This window comes from Miniopterus schreibersii, assembly GCF_964146895.1.
Source record: "Miniopterus schreibersii genome assembly, chromosome: 15".
In the NCBI taxonomy this organism is placed as follows: Eukaryota; Metazoa; Chordata; class Mammalia; order Chiroptera; family Miniopteridae; genus Miniopterus; species Miniopterus schreibersii.
Window position 1 is genome coordinate 15,276,688 of NC_138115.1, and position 7,779 is coordinate 15,284,466.

At 45.3% G+C, this 7,779-nt stretch overlaps 1 long non-coding RNA gene across 1 annotated transcript; it reads right to left on the reverse strand.

Annotated features, from left to right (window-relative positions):
- Window positions 1-1,287: 1,287 nt before the first annotated feature.
- LOC308567954 lies at window positions 1,288-7,752 on the reverse strand. Its single transcript, XR_014000412.1, has 4 exons — window positions 7,096-7,752; window positions 3,381-3,442; window positions 2,621-2,753; window positions 1,288-1,547 (listed from the first exon to the last, which is right to left on the reverse strand). It is a non-coding gene; the product is annotated as an uncharacterized lncRNA (long non-coding RNA).
- Between the last annotated feature and the right edge of the window lie 27 nt (window positions 7,753-7,779).

Here is a 7,779-nt window from a genome sequence, read left to right on the forward strand (position 1 = left end):
TTACAAACACGTTTCGGGGGCTTCCATCTCGCCCACGCATTTGGGACTTTCTTATGAAGCCTGTTCAGGTTTAGCACCTAGTAAGTGCACAATAATTGTCGACTAAGATGGACAAGCCGACATGATCTGGCATATACAATACGAATTTTAGGAATGAATGAATGGGTGTACCATAAATGTTTATTAAATGAGTGGTTGATGATCCACAGTAGATGATCTGTGGATATTTGTTGAGTGAACAGACAAAACAATGAATGAATGAATGAATGAATGAATGAATGGGTGGCCTTTCAGTCAAGCTTACAGCTATGACTTTTCATGTGCTTTTCCTCCATGTGTGTTAAACTGCTCTTTATTTCCTTTAGCTATAATTCAGTCCCAATCAACGGACTCTCGAAATTTATGATTTGTTTCTATTTTCTGTTGTTGAATGTTGAAGTAGATGCGGTTATCATACGGATTGAGTCCCATTTTAAATAGCAAGAAGATATATTCAAACATCCTTGAATTGAGCACACAGAACAAGGAAAGGATGGCGCTTATGTACCGACTAATCTCTGTTATGACATATCTGCATGACTGAGAGGATCATGCTCCTGGGTTGAGGAGAAGAGGGCTGTCCACAAATGACACGTGAGTGGAGCCATCGTGTTCCTGTATATACTCAGTAGATATATGTACCGGCTGCAATAGGTAAATTTAATCCTTTGCAATCACTCATTTCACTTTCCTGAATTCTGTGGTATTTCCAAGGAGTGGCTGCTTTTCTTCTGGGTTAAGTAGAAATCTTTGCTTAAGTCAAAACCACTTACTTTAAATACGTTCAGCGACATTGGGATCTTTTACCCTGGGAGTGTTTCTCATGTTTTTCAAAGTCAATGAATTGTCACTTGACCTTAATGGACACTTACAGAAGAGTGAATCAAGGATTAAACGGGGTGGAGAAAAAAAGCTTTTATCCAAAATTCACTGATTTATTGAGACAGGTTTGGGAAATCATAACAGTGTCACTTTACTGAGCATTGGTAATTATAGCGGCAAAGTACACAAAATTAAAAAGACTTGGGATTTAATTCTGCTATCTAGAATTATTTGTGGTCCCTTTCAAATAGGTTGAGAATATTTGCATAGAAGTAAGATATTGTATTAGAGCCACTCCAGTTAAAATTCTATAAGATGTGAAATTGTTATGATGTCAGAACATTCTTGAAAAGTTAAAAAATGCCATCAGCTTCTTAGATGTTTGGTGCGCAGTTTGTTGTCAGGAAGACCAAGTAATTGACTAGATAGTTAAATTCTGGCCTTTTTATTTAGATATTTGGCTGTTATGCATCTCTCTTAAAATTTTTCTCATTTACTGGTTTGTTATTACAAATTCAGAGTCATGCGGCTGCAACTGACAAGAAGAGATGTTCACAGTCTTAATCAGCCTTGAGATGCCAGGATGCTCTTTTTCTCCTAGGGCAAGTCCATCGTAGCACTCATCTGAATGTGTCCTCCTGGCTGGCTTTCCAGGTCATGCACGGGGGGCTGTTCTTGCTTCTTACCTTGAAGGGACAGATCTGATCTATATTAGAATCTAGTTAGAACCGAATCTGAGCATTATTTAATGGCTTTCTAATGAGAATGTAGTATTCTGCCAGCCGCAGAATACTAAGTATTCTTAGTATTCACAGCATGTTTAAGTCCAAAATTTTGGAAAACAATTACAGTTTTCTAGAAACTCCTTTTAAATAACAGAACAGAACTAAAGAGTTTCAAAAACCTGCTCTTATGTACCCAAAGGAGTATGGCTGTGTAATGGGTTGTTTGGGAACAACAGTAATTATTGAGAATCCTTGCAGATTTAAGCAGACCCTATTGATAATTGAAAACAATAAATAAAATAGGAAAAATAAAAATTCCAGCATTTTCTTCTCTTTCTCAGATAATAAATTTTCTTTCATGTCAGTAAAGGGACTTGTGTTCCCCAGAAATGGTGAATCTATGTTCTAACTCCAGTATCTAGATGCCCAGTGGCTCACATAAAATATGGAATAGATAAGACTGACCATTTTATAAGAAAAGACCAGTGAAGAGAAAACAACTTTTCAGAAAAAAATAGTATGACGGGAGGGAGAGTAGTGGAATACAGTCTGTCTTCAGAGGAAAACTATGTCTGTTATCAGATTCCGTCCACTTCAGGTAAGTCTTGCACGCCAGAGGCGAGGGGGAAAGTGTGCACGCATTTTGGGAACCAGGGAAACACCTTTTTAAAAAGTTCTGTCTTTATTTATAGGTGAATAAAGCATGGTGGTTAAGCCTCTGTTCTTTAGAGTCAAATTACCAAAGTTCAAACCCTTGCTTAGCCCTTGCCTGCCTATGGGCATGATCATTCATTCATTTATCCTGAGCTTTTTCTCTGTGCCAGTCACTGGAGGTTATAGTTTTGAACAAGAAAAGTGAAACCCCTTCCCCCCTGGAGCTTGCATTCTAGTGAGGGGGAAAGAAAACCAACAAGCAAACATGCGTGCAGAAATAAGATGATTCTAGATCAGGGTGGAAGAGAGGAACCACACAAAGAATCACTGGCAGGGAAAGTAGGGGTTGCATTAAGGTCATGTGAACACGGAACACTGACCTGATGGAGTGAGGGTGCCCAGGCCAGAGGAACAGCATTTCAGGCAGAGGGAACAGCAGAAGCAGGGGCGCACCGTGATGAGCCGTCCAGGCAGGTTGACTTGCTGAGGCTTCATCTGGTGAACGGGGAGTCCCTGAAGGATATTAAGCAGAGGCATGCTGTGACCTGAGCTGCACGGGGGAGAGAGAGCCCTGTCCTCATCACAGGAGGAGTGCCAGCCCAGCCCTGTTCAGAGAGCAGGGAATTCAAAGGACACTGCCCAGGCAAGGTCAGGATTCAAGGCCGAGCGCCCAGTATGGCTGCTGTGGTTCCTGATGGTGGTGGTGGAATGAGGCAGGCAAGTCACAGCTTCGTAGTAAGTCAGTTAATGAAATAAGGACACATCTTTGACAGAGCCACTGAATCGGACTTGAACCCGGCTTTCCTGGTGCGGCTGGTTCTGGTGGGAGTTATGTTTGGTGTCGGTGGAGTAAATCAGAGCTTTCAAGAAAGACTCTTCCCACTTAAGGTAAAGCTCACACGTAGGAGAGGCCAAGGGGAAAGTGTGGGCACATTTGGAAACCAGGGAAACACCTTTCAAAAGATAGTTTTGTCTTTATAGGTAGATAAAGTATGGGGGTTAAGCCTCTGTTATTTAGAGTCAGAGGAGCAGGGTTCCAACTCTAGGGTTTAAACACTAAAATGCCTCGGGCTTATGGAAATTGTGCCCTCTCTGAACCTTTCCTTTTCTCCACATCGTGTGAATAATATGCGGGTTTACCTTATGAAGCAGCAAGGATGAAACACAGCAATGGCATGAAGAGTCCACACATTGGCCGGCATCTGGCGTATAGTAAGAGCTCAGTAAATGTTACCAGCAATTATTATTACACAATATTCATTATCATCTCAGCACTTATTGGCCTCACCCTTATTGAATTCCGTCAGGCAGCCATGGCAGATAATCTTATAACTGCCTCCCACATCTCTCTCCATTTTTCCAGGACCTCTGCCTCCTCCCTCCTAAGGCAACTCATCTGTCTCAGGATTTTACCCAAGACCTGGGGACAGACATTCCTAGTGTTGAAATAACCACAGCAGCTTCTGCCAGGGGCAGATGCTGGACCAAGACCTTCTGTGCATGACCTCAATTGTTAGAACATCCCTAATGTAGGGTGTGCCCCAAAAGTGTATACATATACTTTGAATAATTATAAAGGCAGCGTTTATTAAAATACATTTCATTTTCAAAATTGAGCTATCAGCTGTTAAAGTGTGTATACATTTTTTTAAGGACACCCTGTATAATCTACTTCACAGGTGAGGAGATCAAGGTTCCGAAGGGTAAGTGACCCCTGTAGGGTCACTCAGTCAGTAAGAGGCTGAGCTGGGATTCAGACTCAGGTCTCTTTGACCCTAATATCACTTAAAGCTCAAAAAATCCAAGCATCCATGCAGGCCGCACTAAAAGCACTGGACCATAAAAATAATGAGGGCTTTAAGTTAGGAAGTCACTGTGATTAGGCCCAGTGCGAGGAGAGTTTTAGACTTTCAAGGAGCCTCCTTGAGTCAGCTCAGTGTCCAAAAATGCCCTCTAACCTCAAGGGAGCCTTTGTCCCCCCTAGGCCAGTGGCCAGTGACAACTCAATGTGACGATATTACTTTGACTGTGGCCATGTGGTGGTGAGGAAGCCCCTGACCCCCTTCCGGCCCCTTTGTCCCGTTTAGTGCTCCATCTGGGAGCCCCTCCCGGGCAGCCCAGCTGGTCTTGACTCTGAGGGGAAGGGGTAAACACTTTGGGACTGTCGATTAGTTTATTTCAGAAGAAGGAGCCTGTTTGTCCCTGGAGCCCATCCCTCTTTTATGGCCTCCAGCCCTTCTTGACAAATTCTAGTGACTGGAGAGAAAACCGCTTTCTACAGTGGATCATTAAAACACCACCATAAACCCAGGGCCATAAAATATTATTTGCCTGGCATAAAAGGGGGGTAGATTTTCCCAGAATGTCAACCCAGGCCCTGTTTTCTCCCAGTGGGAATGGCCGCACAAAGATGCGATCGTTCATAAATTCCTTATCTTGCACTCTGTTTTATGAAATAACCCTGTTGGGAGAGCAGCCAAAAATATTGATTTATTTGTTCCACAGACTCAAAAGCATATTTAATGAGTGGAGCACGGTGATGCCTTGCCAGTGTGTCTGCAGATGACTCAATCTGCGTACGTACACTCAAATGCACACGTGGCTTGTAAGAGGGAAAGGTGGAGTTCCACAACCTGGAGTTCCTTGGAAGAGGGCCTTTGAAGATGGAAAGAGAGAGGAATGGATTCCCCTCCTTCCCACTGTTCATTGCCCATGCAAATCATTAAATACTCATCTTGGGACTAGCTCTTGGGACTGAGCCTGGTTTTCCAGAGCAGCACCCCCTGACTGAAGGGTCAAAGTGGGTTTCCAGTTGGTCTCCCTTGACATTTTTCTCTGGAAATAATCTTTTCATCCATGCATGCATTCACTTGGTCATTCAACAAATATTATTGTGTACCTATTAAGTGCCAGGCACTGGGTTTACAGCCATGAAAACACTGTCACAGAGGTTATTGCATCCTCACGGGGTGTAATCTCAGCACACCCATTATTCATATCATCAGATAAAATTCACTCCTTCATCTGAAGTCCTTGGGGTTAGATAGGTTTGTCGGAAATTTTGGAATTTTTTTGAAAGATAAAATAGGGCATATGATTATTTATTTTGCAAACAGCCCCCGTGAGGTCTGGGGAAGTACCCAGTAATCCAACACTGTTCATATTTCTTCTGTGAACAGTATGAACATTCACTCCAACTGGGATAAATTAAGACTATAAATGGCCTTGTCATGTGAGGTCTAGTTTTGCCACCAAAGGAGTTTAAAACCTGTTTTCAAAGCTGCTTTTTGTAGAAGAGCAGGTATTGAGTGCCCACTGAGTGCCTGACCCACCCTAAGTGTGCCATGATCATTACTGTTCATTCTCCCTGCATCCCTGATTTTCAGGGTCATTCTTAGCATTTTCACTGCATCTTTATCAGGCAGGTCATTACATTTCTCTTTACATTTCTGTTGTGTCATTATATTTCTGTTTTTGTTTGTTTGTTGTTGTTGTGTGCATGTTTAAGAGGATTCTGAGGCACTCAGAGGCCAAATGATTTGTCCAAGGTTTCATACCTAGAAAGTGACAGAGAGGGGATTGGAACTCTAGATGTCAATCATACCCTTTACTACTACCTAACACCACCTTCCACTAGAGGAAAGACAGCAAAGCAGGAAATAAAACTGTTTGGGGTTGTGTCTACACAAACAGGCAAAGGCAATTGAAAAGAAACAGAAAATTATTCAGATAATTCAAAACACAGCAGTTAAAAAACAGTTTGTGGTTTGGTAGTAGCCAGTGCTTCTGGAATGACTTGCTTGAATGGAGCAAATTCTCACATTAAGGGACAGGACCATCTAAGTGTATTGCCTCCAGGCACTCAGGTGCCCAGTGGCTTCAGCACCCTCTGGGAGCTGCATTCTTAGCCAGCTCATTTCATGCCACCTCTCAGTGCCTCCGCCTATGAACTGGGTCCAAGGACTAGATGTGAGGGGCATCCTCTGAGTTGCCCGCACAGAGGCACCGTGCTTCCCCAGCCAGGAGAATGCCATGCAGTGGCTGGGCACAACAGAGTGGAGAGAGGAACTGGGGGAAGACGGTTTCACCAGACAGAGACCCCTCTTGTTTAGATCATTGTCTCCCATGGGCAGATCTCAGGCTAGGCTGGAAAAGTAGAAAATTCCCATGAGATCCTTAAGTGGTGAAGGCTTAGAGAGCATGAAGGGAAAGTGGACTCAGGAGGTGAAGGAGAGATGTCCCAGGGGGATCTCTGATAACTTTGATCTCCCCTTCCTTAAAGCTGTGTGTGCCCCTCGAGAAAGAAAGCCAGCCCTGCAGAAGCAAGGGCATCTCTTGCAATTTGTGGAAAGCCCACACTTGACATTTCTGCACTGAGGAGGGGTCCACTCAGCTGAGAGAAGTAAGGACCAGGAAGGGCCTGTGAAGGGTGTTACAGAGTCACCAGAGCCTCCCCCTCATAGACTGGGATGATCAGCCAGGGGTGGGATTGGGGTAGAAAAGTAGAAAAACAAAACAGCCACCACCTCAAGTACCTTGGCTATGGATTTTGCCCCTAGGTCAAGTGCATGCCACATGGATGACTGAAACTGAGGGGTGTGTGTGTGTGTGTGTGTGTGTGTGCGCGCTGATCTTCCACCAGGGATGTCTGGAGAATGGGGGGGATTGAGAACAAGAACTGCGCTCCAGTGTAAGGCATCGTTTGGGGGCCTGAAGGTGGAGGCCACTCATCCACCCACCCTGCCCGGCCTGGGTCCCAACAATCACAGGTGTCTGGAAGCGTCAAGAAATTCCAGTGTCAGGAACTGGGTTTTGCTGAACTTCGCAAGCTTCTTTCTCACCTGAGGGCACTCACCAAGATCCACTGGGCAAGACCACGCGTTGCATCTGGATGCGCCAGGGTCCCAGTCAGATGCTCAATCTTGCACCCAGGTACCCAAATCTACTACACCGGGGTGCTGCAGGCTGTGTGAGCCTACCCTATTCTCCAGCACCCCCCTCCCCCCAGTCTTAGGGACCCCAGGGGTAAGAATGCAGAGGAGGTTCTCCAAGAGGTTCCTTGCCAGCGCAGCAGCCCCAGTGCAAGCGGCCTGGGACAGGCAAGCCAGAGAGTCCAGCCCGGGAAGTTGGGGTTCAGCCTCCTGCAGGTCTTTGGTTTTGGAAGGAGCGAAGAGAGCTGCGGCTGGCAGGCGGCGGCTGCGGAGGGGACCTCTCTCTTTCGGCAGATGCTGGGGGGATGGGGAGCCCAGAGAAGGGGGCTCGAGCAGGGATTGCATCCCGCCCCCTGCACCCCAGCCCGTGGTACGGCTTTAAAATCCTGTGGAGTTTGTCATAGGCCGGCCTCATCACGCATGCGCATAGGCAAAGTGGAGTTTTTTTCTTTCTTTTTTTCCCCCCCTTCCCTCTCTCTTTTCAGCAGCCCTTGGTTCTGCAACTTAAAAAAAATTTTTTTTTTTTTCTTCTCTGAGAACACCAGGGGAAAGAGGAGTCCGGAGAGAGGGAGGGAGAGAGAGCGGCAGTTGGCCAGAAGGGCCGGGGG